Source organism: Camelina sativa, chromosome 9, assembly GCF_030686135.1.
Source record: "Camelina sativa cultivar CO46 ecotype springtype chromosome 9, ASM3068613v1".
NCBI classification, from domain to species: Eukaryota; Viridiplantae; Streptophyta; class Magnoliopsida; order Brassicales; family Brassicaceae; genus Camelina; species Camelina sativa.
Genome location: NC_141888.1, coordinates 25,173,492 through 25,181,342, shown reverse-complemented (window position 1 = coordinate 25,181,342; position 7,851 = coordinate 25,173,492). Strand labels below are relative to the sequence as shown.

Here is a 7,851-nt window from a genome sequence, read left to right as displayed (position 1 = left end):
AGTTGCAGATTCTGATTCCAGGTGGAGGTTCTGTGATGAAGATTCAGAAAATCCAAGTTAGGATTTTGGTGGCTCAAGGGTATAATTCCAGCAGCTAGAGATCGAAGGATGATTCATGGTCAGGAGGGAACCTGAAATCATCAAGGAGAAAGAAGAACATGGGATGTTCAACAGAGGAGCTGCTGTGAGAGTAGACATGAAACTGAAGTTAGAGTTTCATGGAGTCTCTAAAAATTGAAAGAAGATGATCCAGGGAGAGAAGGCTTACCAGAGATCGTCTTAACAGGTGAAGGCTGTAGTGCTTATTAAAGGCAGTCATAGAGTTTGTGACATGATCTTGCAGGACAGATTAGACAAAGAAAAAGGTGGTTAGTATCTGTAAAAAAAAAAAAACTTGAAGATCATAAGTCATTGAATGAACTGTCACAAGAGGCTGTGAAGAAGTTACCTTGAAAGTTTTGGAGCCCTGATAAGGGTGTTTGGTTTCAGGTGGAGCAGCTTATGAATGCTCCAAAGAGAACTTGGCAGAGAATCACCTAAGACCTTGAGGTTGGAGGAACTGATCAAGCAGAGGTGATTCAAGGCTGTAATCTTTTTTGAAGATTTGTGAAACTGGGTTAAAAGGGATCTTGGTTTTAAATGGCGCAAAGCGCACCATGGCACAAAGGGTCCATCAATGAGCCATGCGCCATGGCGCACTAAGGCGCGCGCCTTTTGGATTTGTGGCGCTCCATTAACAGATTATCTACATATAGTTTTATCCTTCAAGCTTTGTTCATATATGGTGATTTATTAAAGAGAACTGGGAATTAAACATCTTCAAATTGGGAAACTACCAAATCTCTTTAATTGAATAATGTTTTAACCAGCTCGGTTTGTCAAAATGGTTTATCCTATTGCATCTAGTTGTTCTCTTCCTAACAACCCTAAAATCACAAAGTTTTTTGTTGCAGGTTTTGAAGAGTTTTTGCATCAACCAATGATGCGATCGCCATGATTGCCTCGCGCATCGACGAGGCTCACATATGGCGCGCGCATCATAGATCTCGCCACGCATCCAAGTTTGGTTGCCCTTTTCTTCAAAACTTACTGCGCCATGCGCAATTGCGCGCCACAGGCGCACTATTTAAAACCAAGAAAGGGATGCATGTTTCAGGTGGAGAAACTGTGTCCATGGAGAAACAAAATATAAAAGGAGAATTGAGGTTTCTCAATAAAATTTCAGAAATTGTGATGGAGGAGGTAAGGGTGAAAGCAATTGGTGAGATAACTTCTTACCCAAGGGTCGTCGAAATTGCTTGAACTAGATCACATGGAAGAAGCAATGAAGTTTGCTAGTGACGACAAGGTGGAGCTCATCACCTAAAATGGATTCAAAATTGAAACTTTAAGTTTCAATATTTCTGGCAATTCTCAGAAGATTCTAATCACTAAGTGTCAGGAAGAGACAAGAGAGAGATTAGATGTACCTGAGATTTGCAGAGGAATTGCTGTTTGGACTCACCTGAAAGTTTCATCGGAGAAGAGATGAAACACTTGGCCTGAAATATTTTTGAGTTTTGATATTGAGAGTTTCAAAATCTCTGGAAATTAGAAGAACTAATCTCTAATTGTTGCTGACAACACAACGAGGAAGGGAGAGATTAGAGGGTACCTGAGCTGGACGGTGACGGCGACGGCATGATTTGCCGGTGGAAACGGAACAGCTTGGGAGAAGAGGCATGAATAAGAGACAAAGTTGATGTCTCATGTTCTAAAAATTAAATCACCGAAGAGGTAAGAGGAGAGCTTCACCGGTGGAGATCGCAGCCGAAGGAGATTGCCGGCGAAAATGGTGGTGATTCATGGTTCATCGAACAAGAGACAAAGTTGAGATATGATGATATGTCTCTTGATTCGCCGAAATGGGAGCCGTCGTAAGACAAGTGGAGGCTGAAGTTTTGCTTTGCCTGAGAAGATGCAGGGGTGACCAGATTTGGCCTCCAATTCGGACTATACCATGGGGAATTAAGAAGCTTCATCTTCTCCATGTCGAGAATGAGAAGAACTCGGTGAAAGAAAAGAAAAGGAAAAATAAAATTGGTTGCAGGCGAGAACAGAGATACTCGCCGGATAAAGAGACAGAGTTCGCCGGAGGAGGAGGCCATATGGTGACGTTAGACTTCACGAACAGAGGAAGAGAAGAAGTTGGTTTTTTCAGATGTCGTTGTTGTCGATGAGTGTTTGTTTTTGTCAAAAAGTGGAGATTGTTGTTGGGTTTGACAAACACAAAACAAATGGGCTTTAATGGGCCAGACGAAAATTGACATTAAGAGAAGAGGTGAAGGTTCTATAGCTCATGTACACATAAATATTATTGTATCATTGGATCAGAGGGATCTCATTGGCGTGAGAGATTTGGAAGAAAATGAGTTCAAGTTTAAGAGGGAGAATGTTGGCATAAGCTTGAAGATAACTTGAGGTGCAAGCTATACCAATCCTACCGAGTTATGGAATTAGGATTAATTCTATTTAGGAGTTATCTAAATATGTTAGTTTACCGGTTTAGAATAGGAAAGTTGTCAATTCTAGGGTTGAACAATTGTTATAAATACCAAGAGAGCGTTTCATGAAGAGGTGCGCGTCTTAGGGTATTAGGAGAGATGCACACAAGGTGTGTGGCGTTGCCCCATCTATAAGATAGAGATCTTTTGATGGTATTGTTGAAGTTCTACTTCTAATCAATGAATTCTGGACTAGGTCCCGGGGATGTAGGTTATCCGAACCCCGTTAACAAAGTTTGTGTATTCTTTACTATTATGCTCTTTCATACACGCACATGAAAACATATAGAACTAGCCACATATATGTGCTTTACAGATTGATTCCAAGTCCTCCGAATGAGTTATCTTGGAAACATCCTTTGAGTTTCTGTGCCAACAGAGTCGTCAACGGTATATATGTATCCCTTTCACTGCTAAAATCCTTCCTCCATCCATCTTAATTCTTCTTGATACGCTCTTTACCATAGTAATGTATTCGTCTTTTCGCCTTGACTCAGTCACAGCCGCAGTTTTTACGAAATTCAGATTCCAACAAGGTAACAAAGATACTACTATATCTTCTTCTTTACCTCTTCCATCTCCTCCAACTTCAGTGTCTCGAATCTGGAAACACCACGTCTTCCCGAGCTTCCACGGAGCAGATGTCCGAACAACCATTCTTAGTCACATCCTGCAATCGTTCAGAAGAAAGGGAATTGACTCATTCATTGATAATAATATAGAGAGGAGTAAGTCCATCGGTCCTGAGCTCGTAGAAGCTATCCGAGGATCGAAGATTGCTATCGTCTTGCTCTCCAAGAACTATGCTTCTTCTTCGTGGTGTCTCGATGAATTAGCAGAGATCATGAAGTGCAGGGAAGTGTCGGGTCAGATAGTCATGACTATTTTCTATGAAGTGGATCCAACTGACATAAAGAAATAGACCGGTGGTTTTGGAAAAGCCTTCAGAAGAACTTGTAAAGGTAAAACAAAAGAGCGTACTGAGAGATGGAGAAAAGCTTTGGAGGATGTGGCCAAGATAGCCGGAGAGCATTCTCGCAGCTGGTTTGTCCTCTTGATTCCTACTCTCCTTTCCTTAATCAATATATTTACTTAAAGAGTTGAAACTATATATCTATTTGTAGCTTTAAAAAAATATCAGGACATGAATATACATTTGTCTCGGATGTGTATGTATGAGAGAATTTTCCATGACTATGCTAAGTAACGATTCTATATTGATATCCTCTAATGATAGGAGCAATGAAGCGGCCATGATCGAAAAAATAGCCAATGATGTTTCAAACATGTTGAATAGCTCCACACCATCAAGAGATTTCGATGGTTTAGTTGGGATGAGAACTCATATGGAAAGGATGGAACAATTGTTACGCCTAGATTTGGACGAAGTAAGGATGATCGGGATTTGGGGACCGCCTGGGATTGGTAAGACAACTATCGCTAGAGTTTTGTTTAACCAAGTCTCCAACAGATTCCAACTTAGTGCAATCGTAGTCAATATCAAAGGATGCTATCCGAGACCTTGTTTGGATGAGTATAGTGCACAACTGCAACTACAAAGCCAAATGTTGTCTCAGATTATCAATCAGAAAGATATTATTGTTTCTCATTTAGGAGTGGCACAAGAACGATTGAAAGACAAGAAAGTGTTACTAGTTCTTGATGATGTGGATGACTTAGGGCAACTAGATGCCTTGGCGAAAGAAATTCTATGGTTTGGTCCTGGAAGTCGGATTATTATCACGACAGAAGATCTAAGAGTTTTAAAAGCCCATGGCATCAATCATATTTACAAAGTGAATTTTCCATCAAGTGTTGAGGCTTATCAAATTTTTTGTATGCATGCCTTTGGACACAAGCACCCAGATGATGGCTTCTATGAGCTTGCTTGGGAAGTTACAAAACTTGCTGGTGAACTCCCTTTGGGATTGAAGGTGCTAGGATCCGCTTTGAAAGGAATGTCTAAGCAGGAGTGGAAAAGGATACTACCAATGTTACAAACCAGCCTTAATGGCAAAATAGAGAGCATTATAAAGTTCAGTTATGATGCCTTATGTGATGAATATAAAGATTTATTTCTTTATATAGCCTGCTTTTTCAATGGCGGATATCATCATAGTGTGGAAGAGGTTCTTTCGAAGAAGTTATCGCATGTGACGCAAGTTGGTATTCATATCTTAGCTGAGAAATCTCTCATATCTATAGACAAAACCGGATGTATAGATATGCATACTCTGCTAGAACAATTCGGAAGAGAAACTTCTCGTAAGCAATTCGTTCATAATCGGCTTCTGAAATGCCAGCTTTTGGTTGATGGAAGAGATATTCGTCAAGTGCTCAGTCATGATACAACAGTAAGTTGTTTTTTTTTGCCGTACAAATCTGAGTTTATTTTGATAACTAACTCTGTTATCTACTTATAATTTTTTTGTTTGGGTTCTTTTTCAGCAAAATACAAGGTTTATAGGGATAAATTTTGATTTATCTAAAACTGAGGAAGAATTGAATATAAATGAGAAAGCTCTTGAAAGAATGTCTGATCTCGAAATCGTAAGAATCAATGGTAGGAAGGATCTTGCTGAGCCTGAGAGACTGCACTCGTTGATATATCATTCACAAAAGATTAGAATACTGGATTGGAGTTATTTCCAAAATACATGTTTGCCATCTACTTTTAATCCGGAGTTTCTCGTCGAACTACATATGAGTTCCAGCAAGCTTGAGAAGCTATGGGAAGGAACTCATAAAGTAAGTAATTTTGATTAAAAAAAACTTTCAGTATTTTCAGAATTTGTTTCTGTAAAAGTCCCAATATCTGTAGTTTATAATCAACATTTTTCTTATGAGAGTCAATGCAGCAACTTAAAAACCTCAGGTGGATGGATCTGTCCCGTTCTAAAGAGCTGAAAGAGCTTCCGGATCTTTCAACAGCCACTAAACTGGAAGATTTAGATCTCCAGTTTTACTCAAGTTTAGCGGAGCTTCCTTCTTCTATTGAGAATTTGACCAATCTCCGGGTATTAAATCTCTCTGATTGCTCAAATCTTGTGGAGCTTCCTGCTATTGGGAATGCAACTAAACTTGAGGTTTTGGATCTTAGTTATTGCTCAAGTCTTGTGAAACTCCCGTCTTCTATCAATGCCACTAATCTCAAGGAATTGCTTCTAACAAGTTGTTCCTGTCTCGTGGAGCTCCCAGCTATGGAGAATGCGTTTAATCTACAGATATTGGAGCTCAAAAATTGCTCAAGTCTAGTAGAGCTCCCTCCGTCTATTGGAACTGCTAGAAATTTGAAGAAACTGAATATCAGTGGGTGCTCAAGTCTCGTGAATCTCCCAACCTCTATTGGAAATTGCACTAATCTCGAAGATTTTGATCCATCTAACTGCTCAAGTCTGCTGGAACTCCCCGCTATGGAGAATGCGACTAATCTCCGGAGATTGGATCTCAATAATTGCTCAAGTCTGCTGCAACTCACAGCTATCGAGAATGCAACTAATCTACTGTGGTTGGAGCTTAGTAACTGATCAAGCCTACGAGAGCTCCCTCCTTCTATTGGAACTGCCACGAATCTGAAAAAATTGAAGATGAGCAGATGCTCGAGTATCGGGACTCTGCCCACCTCTATTGGAGATTGCACTAATCTCTATTATTTTGAGCTACATAACTGCTCAAATCTGATGGAGCTTCCTTCCTCTATAGGCAACCTTCAGCGATTGTCTGTGTTGACGATGTGCGGATGCTCAAAGCTCGAGGCTCTTCCAACCAAAATCAACTTGGAATCTCTCTATTATCTTGATCTCACAGATTGCTCGCAGTTGAAAAGTTTTCCTGAGATCTCCACAAACATTAAGGAACTCAATCTCACAGGAACTGCAATAAAAGAAGTTCCTAAGTCGATCATGTCGTGGTCTCGTCTTTCTGACTTTCGTATGTCATACTCCGAAAGCCTCAAGGAATTCCCGCATGCTCTTGACATCATCACAGAGCTGCTTTTTCTTAACGAACAAGATATACAACAAGTTCCTCCATGGGTCAAGGGAATGTCTCGTTTACGTGTCCTTGGACTCCACGACTGCAATCATTTTGTATCTCTCCCACAACTTCCAGATTCCTTATCTAGCATAGTTGCAGACAATTGTCAGTCCCTTGAGAGACTGGATTGTTTTTTTAATATTCTCAAGTTCAGCAACTGCTTCAAACTGAACCAAGAAGCCAGAGATCTCATCATGCACACATCGGCTTCTTATAGTTATGCGATGTTACCCGGTACACAAGTGCCTGACTGCTTCAATCACCGAGCTACTGCTACTGCTGGAGGTTTATTGACGATCAAGTTGAATGAGTCGCTTCTTCCTGCATCCTTGAAATTTAAGGCTTGTGTTATGCTGGTTAAGGTTAATGAAGAAACGGGTTATGATCCGCGTTCCATGTATGTATATACTAACATTATGGACAAACAGAATGATCTCAAGGTTCGGTGTACACGAGGCAGCCATATAATAGATCGACTTTTAACAGAGCATATATACACATTTGAAGTTGAAGCAGAGGAGGTGATTTCCACCGAGCTTGTCTTTGAGTTCACAACAGACAATAGCAAGTGGAAGATAGGAGAATGCGGGGTATATCATATCTTGAAGGTTCCTTAATTAATTAGTGTTAATGAATCTTAAGAGCTTCAGAGATGGACATCGATGGAGGAGGTTAGAAAATTTTATGATATTTTCGTCTTCAATAATAAGCTTTAAATTTATATAACGATTATGTTTAATCGAAATTAATGCAGATAAAGACGAGAAGGAGAAGAAGGAAGAATCAATTAAAGTCATGAGTAAGTACAAGATTCTTAAAATCCAATACTGGGGAGCTGTAGAGACTTTGAATTTCGTCTTGGAATTGAACACTAAAATGTCAGCAAAGGAGCTATAGTCTTGTTGTTGTAGAGTAAAAAGCAGATGCATCTTATGTAACTAAACCATGTTACCAAACTACATCAAAGGTATCTTCATCTCATCTTTATTTAAACTCAATCTCTCACATCATACAACAGTTTGGCCCTAAATTGTCTGTTTGCGACAAATAAGCCATTTTATTGAATAAATAATATACAAAAAAAGAGAAGAAAAAAAACACAGCCCAGAAATAGTTTATTTTGATCATACAATATGAAAATTTGGACGGCAAAATAATAAAGAGATGATGGTTCTTGGAATGTGTGTTTGGTTACTTTCCCATATGTGTAAAGAAACATCCAACAAGAAGCTAGCGTACTTAGCACCCAAGAGGAGCCTCTGTATGCACAAGA

General features: G+C 39.7%; 2 pseudogenes across 2 annotated transcripts; both read left to right on the top strand.

Annotated features, from left to right (window-relative positions):
* Nucleotides 1-1,904: 1,904 nt before the first annotated feature.
* LOC104715414 (putative disease resistance protein RPP1) lies at nucleotides 1,905-7,571 on the top strand (annotated as a pseudogene). Its single transcript, XR_015566254.1, has 8 exons — nucleotides 1,905-2,186; nucleotides 2,740-2,750; nucleotides 2,860-2,933; nucleotides 3,041-3,587; nucleotides 3,781-4,897; nucleotides 4,992-5,291; nucleotides 5,393-7,249; nucleotides 7,333-7,571. The product of XR_015566254.1 is annotated as a putative disease resistance protein RPP1 (transcript).
* Nucleotides 6,131-7,571, top strand: LOC147938714 (putative disease resistance protein RPP1 pseudogene; annotated as a pseudogene). The gene is made up of 2 exons (XR_015567027.1): nucleotides 6,131-7,249; nucleotides 7,333-7,571. The product of XR_015567027.1 is annotated as a putative disease resistance protein RPP1 pseudogene (transcript).
* Nucleotides 7,572-7,851: the final 280 nt, after the last annotated feature.